Consider the following 17,641-nt stretch of genomic DNA (forward strand, 5'->3'; position numbering starts at 1 on the left):
CGATCTCGAAAAACGCTTAGAGCAATTTCCTCAATGTATAGAATGAATTTAATTAACATTTTGTTTTAATCAATGATTTGACAAATTTTAAATAATTTAAAAGTATTTTAATTTCTTTTACATTAAGATTTATAAAAATTTATTTTTTGATTTTAAATAATAGAGAAATTAATATTCAAAATTGTTTAGTAAATAATTAAATATCTTATTTTGTGATTCATTGATAATAATTGTATCATTTAATTAAACAATAATTACTATATAATAAGTTATATATAATTACGATTTGTAAATATCAATTTTATTTTACAAGTTTCGCTGACTTATAATTATATAAAATCATTCATCGTCTCGGACACGAAACGAAGTGATCTCAAGGCTCATCTTATCGACAAGTTAAAAAGCGAAACTACATACGACCTTCCGAGATAAATCGTTAATCCTGCTTTAAAAATGGCTGCCGTCCTACATATTAACATTAAATATATAACGTTGAGCTTCAGAAAACAAGTTAACCTTGAATACTCTTTAACGCTTCCAGTCATCATTTTTAAACCCCCCTCGATATTTTACAATTTTCAATATATGCAATTTTTTTCATCCATTCCTTTATACATTTCAAAATTATGCAATAATAATGACGATAATAAAAATAAGTTCAATGTTGCCAATGGATGAAAAAAAAATAAAAGTTCAGATATCTGAATTTAAATAAGAGTGAAGTATTTAGAGAAAATATGAAAAACAATTTTAAAATTATTTTTAATTTTTAAATTAAAATACAAATTATTTTTAAAAAAACAATGATTAAAAATATTGCATTCTATCATTTAATAAGTGAAATGAATATCATTCATTATAGAGATATAGGTTAGAAATATAGTGTCAAAGTCCTTCATTTTGAATATAAATGACTTATTTTTCATAAATTATGTATTTTTTAGTATTTCTTATATATAAATATAAATAAGATAATTACAATAGAAAAAAAATTGTAAATTATTCAACAAAATTTACATTTTTCAAATTAATTTAAATTTCATATTGCACTGTATACTACAATATATTTGCATATTACAATAGTATTATACTGTGTGAAAGATACAGTTTTAACACAAACTTGAAGAAAGATGTTTACTAATCTTCACGAGAATTATCTGTATATATTTTCCTAACAACCAATGTTTAACCATACTGTTTCTTTTCACAAAATTTACTAAAACCAGAGACTGAATCATCGTCATTACGCATTTCACTTCTCTTTCGTTGCAAGATGATATTCCATGGTTCTGGTGAAACGCAATAGTCCACTCTGTTTCAGAAGGTAACGATATTTGATCTCTTAACCAACCTTGGTATGATCTGTAACGATCGATCTGTTTCTTTCTTTTCTTTAAAAATAAAAAAAGTTTAAATTATCAGATTTGAAACATGGATGAAACGTGATGATAAAGATGATAAAGAGACCCTTTCATCATTGACGAACATTACGCCTCTAAAATCGTTTACTTTTCATGCTCAAAAAAAGAATCCAGTATCTTCCGGCCTTTTTAAGGTATTAATCATCGGCAAGCATGATTATCACATTAGTATACCATGGATAGTGCATCGCACGCATAAAATACTGACAACTTAAACAATCCCACGGTATCGTGTAAACTAATTCAAATAAACCGCGCTGTGTTTTTCGAACATGTATACAGAGTGTTTCATCATGACCAAGCAAAAATTTTCACGTTCAGAAATAATTTTAAATAGAAAATATAAGAAAAATAAATATATCTTTAAATTCTTCAAAGTTGATTTTAAAAAAATACCATATTTTGTATTATGGAATTTAATCTAATCTAAATAATTTATTTAAATATTTTTTAGATAAATTTAAATTTATTTAAATTTCAAGGCACTCGTAAAAATCTTTGAAAATTACTAACTTTCATTGTAGTAACAGTGTTTTTATAATTTTGGAATTTTAACAATATAATTGATTTGCAAACAATACGTCTTTCGTTCATTCTTTGTGAAGTGTCCTGTAATAATCATCTTATTGATTATTTCTATTATTTCTATTGTTTAACTACGTATAATTGTCAAGAGCTAAGAATGAATGATTCACAAACTGTATACTTAACAACTCTTTACTTTTCTCTTGAATTTTGATTATTTACAATAATAAAAACTTGTATATTTTCTTATTCATTTTGATTGATTTGTTACGTTTGTAGATATTATATAATTTTTCAATATTCCGTTTATTTTTCTCCTGCACCATTTATTTTATTATTCTTCTCACATTTATTATTAGATAGTTTGTATTCAATAAGTAAGAAAGAAATTGATGAGGTATAATTAATAAATGATCGATGTGTTTTAACAATAACTCTTTTCTAACACGGAGGTCGAGAAAGAGTGGAATGAAAATTTTCTCTTTTTCTTCAGAATACAATATTCATCATTGTTCGTTTAAGTTCATTAAAGTTCTTTCCAATCTCACACCTTTGTTCCTCAGCATCTTCACGGTATAAGATTAACAAGCTTGTCTATTTACTGACCTCCTTACTTAATCAGCCGCAAAGATTTCGTAGCCAATAGATACATTTCTCTCGATCTCGATTGGCCTGTTTATTTCTATCCGCTCTGCTAGATCGGTGTCCACGATTTCGTGATTATTAAATTTTTCTTGTTAGACAAACCAGTGGATTTAAAACACACTTGATCCTGTGCAATCTCGTGTATAATATATTACTTAGAAATTATATATATACAAGTATCTATAGTATAATTTAGGTCTGAAATTGATTAAACTGTTTGTTGTATGATAAAATATTGTGAGTAAGAATTGTATATTCTTTTTTTCCTTATGTTTCATTTAAAATTATTCTATATAGAATTTTGATCTTAGTCTTTAAGATATTTCCAAAATATGTGTGAATCATTTTCAGCATTTTGTAAAGAATTTGCAATGTTTCATTCAAAATATGATTAATCTTCATTGAAAGATTCATAGATTTAAAATTTTTGTATAATATTGCAGATTATAATTGTATTCCTGTTCATTAAATTAGGATTATTAAGAAAATTATTAAAACTGAAAGATTTATAACTTTGTAGAAAATTGATGCAATAAAAAAAGAAAATTAAGACAGGTAATGCATCTTTTGTCATCTCTTTCACTCATTGAAACAAGACACAAAATGAATGGATTAATAAAAAAAAAAGCAATTTAAAATTTTTTTAATAAAATAACTCATGTATAACTGAAATCGTGTTGTATCTACAGAATCAAGTTGTTCAAGATGATGTTGTTTAGGGATCGAATATATCAAAAGATATTCTCATTGATAAAGACAGGAAACCACTGCGTTATCTGGTTATCATCATCAATGATGTTGTGTCATCGTGCAGGAAGTGGCCGATGATAATCTTTTTTGCGATATCCGATACTCGTGCGTAAGAGTAAATTACATACTATGGATGAACTTTATACGAATACTTGTTTCTATAGGTGTTGTAACAATTGCTTTTTTACCGGCTATATTTCCTGTTGCATTATGTCAATTAAAGTGAAATCTTATATGGATGTGACGTCAAAATAGTCACATCTGTTTGGATCATTCTCTGTGAGAAAAACAGTCATCTCTCAAAATACAGTTCTCAGTATCATTGATTTATTTCATTATTTTGAAAATTAGATAAATGAATTCAATTGGCGTGTGTTCAATTAATCATGCACCGGTTAAAATGAAATTCAATAATTTAAATTCTCCATAAAAATCCATCCATAAAAGTTTTATAATAGCCTTCATAAATAAAGACATCTCGTTGACTTTATTTATGAGCGTATAAGCACTTTCCAAAGCACTTTCCCATCTTTCTGCTTGGATCGTTCGAGCAGGTAGAATATCGCCTTTTATATTCATAAAAGATTTGAGGATTCAATAGATATCTATCCATCATGTTTTCGACTCTTGCTAATTGGGAAGACTCAATTCTTGCTATTTAATTTCTATCTAAGTGAAAACAAATGTAGGATGTTGAAGGCATGTTGTTAAAAACAAATCTTAAAAATACATTGATTCTTCTTGTGGAAAAATGGGATCTAAATTCACATAAATAGAATAAAGTATGTACTTTATGAGTAACAAATTCATGCTTTGAATAATATTTGTCAAAGGTCTTGTTTGCGAATATAAAACTTGTAATAATACATAAGCTAAGTTCTCTCATTCTTTTGATACGATTGCTATATTTATTGCTACATTGAATCCTATTCTCTTGAATATATTGATATTAGTCTCCTTATATTCAAAAAAGCGAAGCTTATATCTTTAATGTATCTTAGTTGAATGATACAATGAAAAAAACTCGACAATCTGGCTTATTCTATTCATCATGTTGCACACAGTTGTACAATTGAAACGGATCTGCATTGACAAAATAGCCTGAATTTTCTGGATTAGCACCAACAATTAACAATGAAATATCAATGTGATATTAGAAGAATTAGCAACACGAGCTTGGTAATTCTGTCATTGCAAAGAATGACTATTTCCTTCTTTCTATCGCTATTCCTTTTTATAAAAACTCAGAGCACTTGTCAAAACTGCATTAATTTTTAATGCATCTATCGTCAATTTTAATGGACTGTACCAACGGGTTTCAACAAATTTCCCACCAATCCATTTATTGGCCGTGTCAATAAACTTTTCTCGTGAATCGACAAGATGTAAATAACGTTTAAAAGCTATAAGAGCGGCGGTGTACAGGCATAGAAATCGAGAGGGAACGGTTTGTTTAGATGATCATCGGGATCAAGAGCGGGTATGCAAGGCGTTAAATCTTTTAATCCGGCAGGATGTGTTAACTGACTGGCATACGATAGGCAGACGTGGCGTTGAACGAAGGGATCATTGACCAAGCTGGTGAACGTTTTTGCACGTCACATATAACAGATATCGATAATTTGTTAGCACGATATGTATGCGTGCGATAATATCTCTATGCACGTAGTATACAAATACTTTTTAATGTCGCAATATATGGATTTGATATCGGATCGAGAAATGACTCATTTAATTGGTCGTTTATTGTATATTTTTTGTTTTTGTGCATATTTACATTCTTCGATAATGTTATTTTGAACAAAGGACAAAAAAAAAATACATGCATTTTAGATAATTATAATGAACAAAGAACAAAAACTCTTAATGAAATATCCATTGTCGCGATAATTATCTCATTTTTACACATAAATTATATTTTATTTATGCGTTTATATTTAAGTTCTACAATAAAATAAGAAAAATTATAAAAATGTGAAATATATTTCAATGGAAAATTGACTAATTTTAAACTTAAGTTAAGTTCCAACATTTTATTGGAAAATTTCTAAAATAATTTTTAGTAATATTTAGAAATTGCTATGATGAATCATATAATGATTCTAAGTGTTCTAAAGAGATCTTGTCTCATCTTGCTCATTGTATACTTAACTTACTGGCAAAAAAAGAAAGATGTTTATCTTTTTAAAAGAAATTGAAAGGAATTAGGTAGTTTGTTTGAACTTTATCATCCCTACATCAAATATATAATTGCAAGATTATGATTTATGACTTAATCTTTAAGAATTATTAAAAAAAAATTACATGAAAATTATATTTGTTTAGGGTGAAATTTTATTCATGAAAATTTATTTATTTGAGATTTAATATAATTTGAAATTTTTATTTAGTAATAGGAATTAAGTTAAAAATATATATTTAAAGAGATGTAACAAATCAATGTAACAAACGAGAGACATCTAGTGACAGCTCTTTGAACTAGATTTATTAATTCTTATCTAGAAATTTTTTATTTTTTGAAATTTACAGAAATACATCCTATAATTGAAATGTATATTTTTCAATCATAAGTTGATAATTCAAGAGGATTTTAATATTAATAAAACTGATTAATTTTTACTGTTATTCTTTTAGTGAGAAAGAAAAAGCGAGGAAAATAAAAGGCTTTGTAGTATCCATAAACTAATGAATAGTGTATGAATAATATATATACCCTTATATCGATTAACCATTTATTTATTTAAACAGGTTTTTTTCTATATTGTTATAATATTTTTTTCATTTACAAGTATCGCAGATTTGTTTAGGATTCATTTTCACTTGTGAAATTGTGTTAATTGAAATGTTTTTAACTTTGTCTGAAAATATTTGCATATTTTTTTTATATAAAATTTAAATAAAGTTTCAATTAGAAAATTATATACACTCAATATTTTTAATAGAATTTATGAAAATGTAATTTTGTCTTTATTTTATTCCATATAATTGAAATTTCTTTAAATTATGTAATTGATAAATCTTGATTCATTGCAATTTATTCGTGATTAATAAGAATTTTAATCAACAAAAGTACAAAATTAATAATAAATAAAAAAATAAATAAAAAAATATGAGAAGCGCATATTGTATACAATATACAATGCAATGCATAATTCATGAATTTATGACCTCGGCTATCTATTGAATCTCGATTAACCCGATTAATCAAGATAGTTACTAGATAAGAATATAGAGACATTTTCCATACTTTCCCGATCAATAATTTTAATTCTCCCGAATAACTTAATTCTATATTTAAAAATCTAAATACATAAAAATGAATATTATTAATAATTAAAATTTAATCATATATAATCGATTATAATTTTCAATAATTTAATAGTCGATTTTTAATAAGCAATTTAATATTCCAATATGGAATTTTGGATCAATAAATATAGATATATGTAGATAGGTAAACACCATTAAGAAAATTGTGTTCTTATAGTCATCGTAAAATATATATCAACTTACGTGAGTAGTTTTACTTGAATAAACTTGATGATATATAATTAATCGATATAGTGTATTGATTAAAATCATTAATTAATCTTAAATATTGTATGATGCATATATTAATTTTAGAGGTTACAATTATTAGAAAATTATTCTTGAAAAAAAGAATTAAATAATAATGATAAGAAATATTTGTTGAAAATTCAGCTTGAAATATCGAACGATTCATAGAGGTCGTACATGCACATGTTTGATGTACAGTAACTGCAAAAAATATATTCACAATCATCTTTTTCATCGAATTTTTTTTCTTTTAATTATTATATTGTATATCATTCGTTTTAAAAAATATTAAATAATTAATAATTCGTAATGTAAAAATTTTTCTTTTTTTAAACACGATATATTATAACAATTTTTTCACATTCTTATGAAAAAACAAAATATGCAATTTGTTTCTTGAAATGTTTTTATTAATTTTTATTTTTAGCAGTATTTATTTGTACGTCCATAAATTATAATAAATGTATTAATAATTATTTTTATAAAAGGATCAATGTTAATGATTTATTTATTATCGAATGTTTATTTTATATTATGGCAATGCGTAATAATTTTCAATGATTTATCCGATCGATGCGTTTTGAAATCAAAAAAGTTTTAGCTTCGAGAACTTATGAAAACTTATCGTATTGTTTATCAGAGAATATTTATCAGTATACGTTTAGTAAGTACTGAATGGATCATCGATTAAAGTAGTCTGATATAATTTCAGTTTGATGAATCATATATGCATATTGACATAGGCAATTGTGCTATTATTGAAATTTTGATAAATTTCAAGATGTCAAAGAGATAGAAATTGTGATTTATTTAAATTAAAGATGTATTTATTATAATTTATCAAACTTAATCATTTTATTATTTATTTTAGATAGATTATTATATATCATTCATAGAATGGAAATTAAAAAGAAAGTTCATAATTCTCTCTAGTATCATTAATATTTTTCAATTTTTTTGTAAATCAAGAACATTTTTCAATTTCTTATTGAGGATTATTTTATAAATTTAAAAAAAAAAGTGCAAAGTATAAATAAAAACATTAGATATTTTATAATTTTCTAGATTAAAATCATTAAAATTTATTAATAGAGAATGAAAAACATTAAATAAGTATATATTGCACATATCATAAAAAAATTTATATCACAAGTATTTCAGGTAAAACGTCTAGGATTAAGATATAGATAGTTATGTGGTAAACAACTAGTTTAAAATTAAATATTACGTTGTTAGTTAAAAATAAATGTTGTTAACAAGAGAAACATCTCATCATTATTGGCATTAGTTAATTTTTAATCTCAATTATGCGAGAATATATTAGATTTTTAAACTAATTTTATTTAAAATCATACAATTATAAAATGCATTAATGAATATTAACGGTGGAAAAACATTTTCTAGAGAAATTTTTTTAAATTTTCCAAAGATAAGAGAATATCTGTTATTATAAATAAATGTATACATAATGTATACATTGTTTATTATACTTTAAATCTAAAAACATGCTAAATTAATGATAAAAATTCTTATAATATTATAATTGAAATATATATTAATATTAAAACCAAAGTTTTTAAGAAATATCACTTTAGAAAGTCCAGATATTTCGAAAATTAATAAAGTTTTCAATTCGAATCTCTATAGTCATTAAAAAACGAAAGTTGTCAATTTTATTATTCAATCAGATATTTTATTTTGTAATATATTATAGCTCCTTTTTTAACATTCTTGATATAAGCAGGATGAAATAATCAACAAAAAAAAAAAGGATACATTTATATTAAAAAATTATAATTAACTAGGATGTGTAATTTGAATAAAATCAAGATTAAAATTCATTACTGTTTTTTTTTGAATGGTAAAACATACCATTCACCACTGATTTCATTAAAAATAATAAGATTGAAAATATTTTCGAAATTTCAACATAATAATTTGTTATTCATTCCAAGAAAAAAAAACGTTAATATTACAGAACTTGCGAAACAGAGTATCGTCCAAAGATCGTTCTCAAAAAAAAAAAAAAACGATAGGTAAAAGGACAAAAAAATCAGTTGCAGGGGATCGCAGATAAGCAGCTAGAGATAAAGTGTGTGCATAATCGAGTCGTTCGACAGTTTCCTTCAGGATGATCGACGAATCGATGTCGAATAAATTTTCACTCTCTCCCTCCCCTCACGGCGCTCGCGATTGATTCCTTGACCTCTGAATGCAAATGAGGAGCGAGCAGAAGAGGTGCTATACGCGCACGCACGTCTACGTGTGAAAAATCATCATCGGGGATTTTTATTCGTTCAACAGAAACGTCGTCAGCCGTGTAAAAACGACGAGCCGGCGAGAATAAATACAACTCGTAAGTCAGTTTTTCACGATAAAGTTCCTTTTGTTTCGTGTGGTCCAACGGCGTTGTTTTCTTATTATATTATATCTCGCGTATGGTATGCGGCAATGTTCATGCATCAACGTAGAAACATGCTAATTCCTCTCGTTCAAAGATAAGCCGAAATGTATTTTTCTCGTGCTAAGCTTGTTTCCGGATCGATTATTTCGAAACTTATCTTTTTTTCTATGTAAATATTATTGTATTATATTTTTAACCCTTTATAATATTCTATTTTTATCACTGACGTGTAAATAGTATCCTTTTAGGCTCATTTTGTATGTGTATGTTTTAATAGGTTTTAAAAAAAAGATTTTTAAAAAATAATATCCGATATTTCATAAATCGATCTACTCAATGTTACTCAATCTTGACTCAAAAATAACATTTTCTATGGAAATTCATAATCTTGGTATCGTTTTAAACATTTATCTTGTAATATCGAATTAATTCTTTTCAATTCTGAATTTTTTATTTGGCGAATTTAACAATCTTTCACGTAATATATTTCACGTGATAAAATTAATTTTACAAATTAATTTTCCCTCGTATATAATTATTTATTAAATAATTAGGATTATTATATGCTCTTTAGAAGAATATTTCAAACTAATAAATTGATTAAATTGAAAGAATTAAATTTTGAAGACTAATCGTCTCAATGGAGGCACGATTTATCGTAAAAATTTCACGATTTCACTTTTGCACGAGAAATCAGCTCTTCTCTTCCCATCGATAAAAACAGTCGCACCCGGTATATCCACGATCCCTTGCACGTGTTTGAAAAGTCAGTTAATTACGACTGATGAAAGAGACCTCACCAACCCCCTTCGTATATACGCTTGTTTAACTCCATCAGGAGACGCATAAGGTATCGTGGCTCAGTCTGCGAGTCTTCCATTCAACGGGGATGAATGCAAATGGTGCACGTCTCCTGTCACCAATGTACACCCAGACGAACCTGTTTCCCTCGCACGTGGTCGAGAATAATTAATTAGAAGAGAATTTCGTGTCCCCGAGCATCGTTTACGAGACGTGTTTTTCTGTATCGTACAAAGAATTTCAATCTTTTTGAACGTATTGGCTAATAATTATTAAATTTCATTGATTTGATTGGATAATTTTACGAAAAATAATTATAAAATTCAATCCTGTATTATTATTAAAACTGATTTTTCATCTTATTTTTTTATTCTTATTTTTTGGATTAAATGTAATGTATTATCCTCTTGAATATTTTAATAATATTAAAGGTATAATAATGACGATTAGAATGTGACAGAGCAGACTATGTTTAATGGATAAACATCTACATTGAACAATTTTTACTCGGCCAAATCGATTCGATCAGGTCATTTAAAATCATGTAATCTAAATTTCAAATCGCGTAAAATATTCGACTCGAAGTCGATTAAATCGGCTATCTGATCAAAAGTCATCGAAGGCTTGATTTTCAAAATTTCTCAAATCGAGACTTTACTGTATATTTTTACGTACAAATAAAAATCAATGAGGACGCAATAATATCGTAGTGAATCAAAAATATATAAAAAAAAATATACTTTTAATCTTCGAAGTCGAGTTGGAACAGAAGTTAGGATAATCGAATATAGAGATTTCTTTTTTATAATGAATCGGGTTCATCGCTTAAATTCAGAGGAAGATCGTCGAATCCAGATCGATTTTTGCCTATCGTTCGTAGGCATCACTCTTCGAATTAATCGTAGAGCGACGATGTCGCAACGTAGATCACGATCCCGAACGATTCGAGAATAACAACGATCGAGTGGTGCTTTTTTCAGATGATGTTGGTACAAGGCGACAACACGTTGCTTGAATAAAACACGACGATATCAGGCGTGCGCTCATTATCGAGGCCTGCGAGAAAATATGCACGTGCACATGCGAATGGATATAGATAGGTCCGTATTTTATATAACAAGTCAACTTGTGATATGTTTGTTCGTTCGGAAAATTCGTAGAAAACTTTCGAATTCAAATTTAAAAGGAGTTCGTATTTTTTTGCAATTATTTTTGCGCTATATATTACGGTCTGGATTCGAAATTTTTATTTCTTTTGATGCTTTTTAATTATAATTTATGATATGGTAGACGTGTAATTAGTGAAAGTGAATTAAGAATATTCATTCGGATTTATCTCTTTTTTGAACATATTTTGATATTTAAATAATCGTTTATTTCATCATATTTTATATATTAATCAAAATTTGTATTATTTGTTCTTATCACGTGATAAGAAACTGTAGAATTTTTTGGTTTGAAAAGATTTATGATAATTTCTTTTTCAGTTTTTCAATTTTTTTTTCACATCTTTTGTGTATCGATGCTCATATTATTTAAAGCAAATTTACATGGAAATATTATTATCTATGAAAATATAAACGTACACGTATATTTGAATTATAAATAGTTTTTAAAAATAGCTGAAGGTGTAAATTATAATAGAGAAATAGTGTGCATTTCAGTTTTCGTAAACTATTTTCATGGTTTAGTAACTATACTAACATTGTATTTACAAACGAATATTAAATATAGCACTAATAATTCATAACTATAATATATGTGTATTTCATTTCTGTAATGTTATATAAATTTCAAGTTCAAAAATCGTAAATCATTTTATTTCTTTTTAAATAAAACTTGATTATGTGACATATTAAATTGAATTATATTGGCGATTTTTAAATAAAATACTTTATACTTTTTTAATTTTTTAGTTTTTTGAAGCAAATATATCTTAAGATTTTTAAATCTTAAAAATCTAAAACCAATTAATTCACATACACCAAGTATTTAACAAAATTAACTTAACGTGATCTATGAATTCAGATATATAATTATATTCAAAAGAAATACAATATTTTTATACAAATTATCAAATTCTTTCAAATACTTTTGTTATCACGATAATATAAAAAAATATTACAAAATAAAATAATATTATATAAAGTAAGAAAAAGAATTTATTTAAATAAATTACGTGTAAATATAATAAATATTTTGAACAAGCTCCAAAATATATAAAATATAAAATATACAAGTTGTACAAATAAGATAATGATCGATAATAAAAATAAGCGTTTATTTATTCAAAGAAAATTGTTGAAGATTGAAAACGTTTAATCTAATGATGAATCATTGGTGATAGGAAAAGTTGATGCACACGCGATACGACGATGTTTTCGTTTCCACGGATATTTCTCGCTTGGTGGGCGTTGAAAACACGTACGCTATCGTGCAACAGAGTAATCTATCCTGTGAATAATAAACCGAAAGCGAAAACATGCAAAAATGGGCAAATACAGAAGGAGAGATGGGATGTAATTATATTTACATAATTGCACATGTACACCATCAGTTTGCATCTGATTGCCTTTGAAAGTTGAATTTCGAAACCCGGGATCCCCCGGTCTTCTCTTCCTCCTCTATTTAAATTTCGTCTTTCGTCCGTAATTAAACGATTCTATTTTAAGAGTGGCGCGTACACGTGGCACCCTTTCACGAAGGAACGTCGGCTATGCGGATTATTTTGATATTTGCTACTCTGTTAACCACGTATATTTTTTCTGGCCAATATTTTTTTTAATAATATTTTTGATATCCTCTCGAGCCAAGTGTCATCATAAAGTAAAAGAAAAATTTCTTACGCTTTTATATTTTATATTTGGTTTTCATTTTTCAATGGAAATTATATCCAGATATATATATATATATATATATATATATATATATATATATATATATATATATATATAACTGACAGGATAATTCATGGGATAATATTTTTTTATTAATTAATTAATTAAAAGATTATTTTAATAATAGTCGAAATAAGAATGAAAATTTTCAAAAATTTTCCTTAAGACATTTTTTCTTAAGACGTTTATGTCCAATAATTAATTGAATAATTGCTTCATATATCTTATCGCTTAAGGAAACATTTTTTTGAATTTATAATTTATTATCGTAGCCGTTCACGATAAATGTGTTTCTATCATTTATTAACAACTTGCTTACTGTAAAAAAAAAAAAAGAAGAAAAAAAAATAATAATTGTTCGCTTCAGTATATGTTACTTTATTGTTCGTATGTTGTTTGGCGTCCTTCGAAAAGAATTCACAATGATGTACACCTGCCATGTTTCAATAATGCATATTGAATATTTTAAAATAGCGAAAGATTATTTTATTAACATTGTAAAGACACATCAAGAATATAATACTTCTGGAAAAAAATCTATATGACTTTCACGTGATGTGTCATTACAGTTGAATCACTATTAATTAGAAATATATCATAGAATATTATCATGGATTGAATCCTACAAATCCATTTATTTTATCTATGATGTTTATCCATTATAATGATTGATTGTATGTTAGAATAAAATATAAATTTCTTTGGTATGAATTGAACAAAAATCTTTTATTCATATTCACTTCTTTTTATCAAAAGAAATAAAATTATTTTAATATATTATGTACGAATTTTGAAATATTTTCTATTTTCATTTTTTTAAATCTGATTATTTTATTAAAAGTTGCAACTGACATTGAATCAAATACTTTATGTCAAAATGTATGATAAATTAAAATTTTATATTCGTAGAACATAAATTCTTTTTAAAAATAAATAAAAATCTAACGTGTGCAATCATAAAACATAAAATTCAACAAAGATTTAGCGAATTACAAATTATATTAAATTCTTAAAATATATTCTCCATTTGCAGCAAAAAATAACTGGATCATTTTATTAATATTCATTCATCTTTTGATTTCAAATTACTTTCAACCTTTTTTCAGATATCAGAATGTTTCATTTTTATTGAATTTTTATCGCCTGTCTGGAATACATTCTACTTCAACTCGAAATGCCCTGTATTTATGTCAAATCGAGTACAATGCAGATAAGTGCGGTATTGTTCTTAAACGTCTTTTCTTTATCTCTCTTTTTAAGCAGACGTGAGGTTTGCAAAAAGACATGGCGCACAATTCATTCTCTCTTCAAATGTGGTTTTACCTCTTATTGATGCGCAGCACGGTCGACCTTTTGGGTTCGTGCCAAGCAATCTGATTCAAAGCTTCGGCTACATATTTCCTGCAAAACGGCCAAATGGCTAATAAAAAATGCTTTTCCGTTTCCTCAATGAGATAGCCAAATCACTGCGGAAAAATTTTCCTTGGAACAAAGTTGGGAATAAAGGTTAGATTATGTTTTGATCATGCTATGCACTTTTAATTTTTTACACTTATTAATGAATTGCAAATCATTTAATATAAAAATTTGTAAAATATCAAATGTAATCATTGTGTGATCATCGAGGATTTAAGATATTTGATATTTTAAAATTTGTAATCATTCACAATTTATTGAAATTAGAAATGTTTTATGAATATGCAAATATTTTAAAAAGTTTTAATAGTAGAGATGTTAGTTAATATAATTGTAAGAAATATGTATATTTTTTAGATTTAAGCATAGTTATAGCTTATTTTTTTTCCTCTCCTATTTTTGCATGTTAAGGTATTATTTTTTCTAATTGGAATTATAAATAAAACATTAAATCATAATCAACATAATCAACATAAATCAGATTTATACAAATTTATGCGTTAATATATTAATTAAGGAATGTGGATTATAAAATGGCTAAATTTAATACTTTTTATTTTTATTTTAAATGTAAAAATATCTATTTTTTAAATTCTTGTTATTTACAAAAAAAAAAGATACAAATATAGCTGTTTCAAACTACAACAAATTAATTTATATATATTAAAGGTTATTTATTTAAGCTTTTATTTTGCAAAAAAATATCTATATTCCTCTTCTAAATTTATAAAAATTTATTGAAAATACGAGTATAACAAATTTCTTTGGATATATCTTCCAGAAATTTCGATTACAGTGAATAGTAAAACGGAAAAGAAGAAGAAGAAAAAAAGAAAAGATATAAGTAATTCGATCCAACAACTTCCACTATAATTACCCAACGTTTAACATCTGTTCAGTTGCAGAACTTTCCATCAAACCCCTCCACTTCCGGCTTCATTGTTCTCTCTTTCCTTCTATGCACATACCTGCCATGAAATCAATCAACACGTACGTTGTGATATATCCACCAGGAGGATATAGATTACTGTGTGTTGTCATGTGTTGTACACTATGTTTTAGGAGTTATAGTGCAATCATTAAATTATTAAAAAGGTCGAAAGGTCGTAAATAACATCGAGGGGTTACATCGTGGCTCTTTTTCAATTCTGCTGTCAGTCTGATTTCCCGGCTGGCCCGTGGTTGACTCTACTTCTGATCTTTTTGGAATATTCTTCTTCGACCTCAGCTGCCTTTATTCCATTCTATAATTCATCAAATTATTGCTCTCTGATATTTAAATCCATACACGATGGATTAATCGACGAAATTCGTTAAAAAAAAATTGAGAAAATAAGATAAATAATCGTAAAATTAGTACAATTATTTCCTTGTGGAAGATATGAGCATCTTATTCATTGCTCGATTAGCTTTTAGCTCGTTAAGGGCAAACCTACGAAACTCGATCCGAGTAGTTTTTAAGAAACATCGGTTCCAACGTGGTTTCTACTAAAAATTACATCGTTTATATTATAAAAAATATTTTATTATTGTCGCGGGACGACAATATTTCCCTGTTAGCTGATTTCGAAGGATGTATTAATTCAAAATTCTTTTCCTTTTTTTTCTAAAATTTATACTTCGAAGATTTTTGGATAAATTATTGGATGATTAATTATTTTTTCTTAAATTTCTTCTTCAAAATCTTGGAAATCGTTTAAAATCATTTTTTGATTAATCGTCGAAAATCGTTTTCAAAGTTTTGGTATAAATTTTCTTCAAGAATTTCTTTTTATTTCTAAGATTCAATCTTTTTCGTTCTAGTCCGGTTAAAGTTTTAAATTAAAGTATTAAAGTCTCGTGGAAATTTATTCTTTTTTCGCAAGGCAAAGTAAAGGCAACGAAGATCTAATTTTAAATAAAATATCACGTAATTATTTAACAATCACCGTGTCACTTCTTTTTGTCACACACACACACACACAATTTATCGAAGAAAGTTCAACGTGGCTGTCGCACTTGCTTTTCAATTTTCTCTTTACTGGTTCGTATCGTGTGTTGTTTGAAAGGAAGAAAATTTTGTCAAATTTATTTGTTACACATATGTACATCCACACATCCAGGTGAATCTGAGTTCATTACGATTTTTGGGATACGAAAAAATCGATATTGATACTGGATTCTTGTCAGATCGAAGAATTCGTGTTCAGAAGTAATTGTGTTTATAAAATTGAATATTAGAAAAAGAAGAATTGAACGATGGAATTCGAAACGCGTGCTTTGATCGATTTTTGCCTCTCTTCCGGCCCAGTCACCAGGGTTAGGTACGTTTATAGAAATTTTTGAATATAATATTATTATTCTTCTTCATTCTTGTAACATTTCTTTCTTATTGTTTTTTCTTTTCTATTGATGTTTTAATACATTACTTACTTATACTAATATGTATAATAATTTTCATGTGAAATTTATTTTACAATTTTATGTTATTCGTGTTTTGCATGGATCAATGTGAGACTTTTTTTTTTTTTTTAAATTTTCATATTCATATTAATATGAATTCTGTGTTTAAATTAATATTGTATGTAAATTTAAGTTTTGTCTACAAGTTTTGTTTCTAATTCATTATTTTTTTAAATTTAGTTTAAAGTATGATTAATGTAATATACATTATATTACTTTGTTATCTTACACAACTTTCCTTTGTATTTTTTACTTAAATATTTCTCATTAATAATAATGTATCAAAATACTTGATATATTATTAAAGATTAATTAATTTGTAGTTTGGACTTTTTATTAGAGATTAGAATCAGTTGAAATGCACTATTCAAATGAAAAAATTGTATTTTAATATAACATTATTGTGATATGATAAATATATTTAAAAAAAAAAATGAAATATTTTTAACAACTGTTATTTTACATATTAATGTATTGAATATCTTTTCTTTTTAAATTTAAATTTTTAAAATGAATACAGAATAAGAAAGATAAGAAATTTTTTATCATCCTATATAATTATTTCAGGAATCACAATATGGAAAAAAAAAAAGAAAAGAAAAGAAAAGAAAAAGCACTATGTTTGTTCACGATAGATTAATTTATTATGAAATCACTGTAAAAATTGCAATGACCGATGAACTCTTAACTATTTGTACTTCAATTATTCACTGACAAACAAAATACGATAGGCAATATGATAATAAGAAACTGGTGACCAACGACCGTTTATCGGCAATAAT

At 26.1% G+C, this 17,641-nt stretch overlaps 1 protein-coding gene across 3 annotated transcripts in view; it reads left to right on the forward strand.

Moving 5' to 3' along the window:
- LOC412099 (GRAM domain-containing protein 2B) overlaps positions 1–17,641 on the forward strand; it is a 50,743-nt gene that overhangs the window by 24,169 nt on the left and 8,933 nt on the right. The gene's annotated exons all lie outside the window — the stretch shown is intronic.

This window comes from Apis mellifera, linkage group LG6 (assembly GCF_003254395.2).
Source record: "Apis mellifera strain DH4 linkage group LG6, Amel_HAv3.1, whole genome shotgun sequence".
In the NCBI taxonomy this organism is placed as follows: domain Eukaryota; kingdom Metazoa; phylum Arthropoda; class Insecta; order Hymenoptera; family Apidae; genus Apis; species Apis mellifera.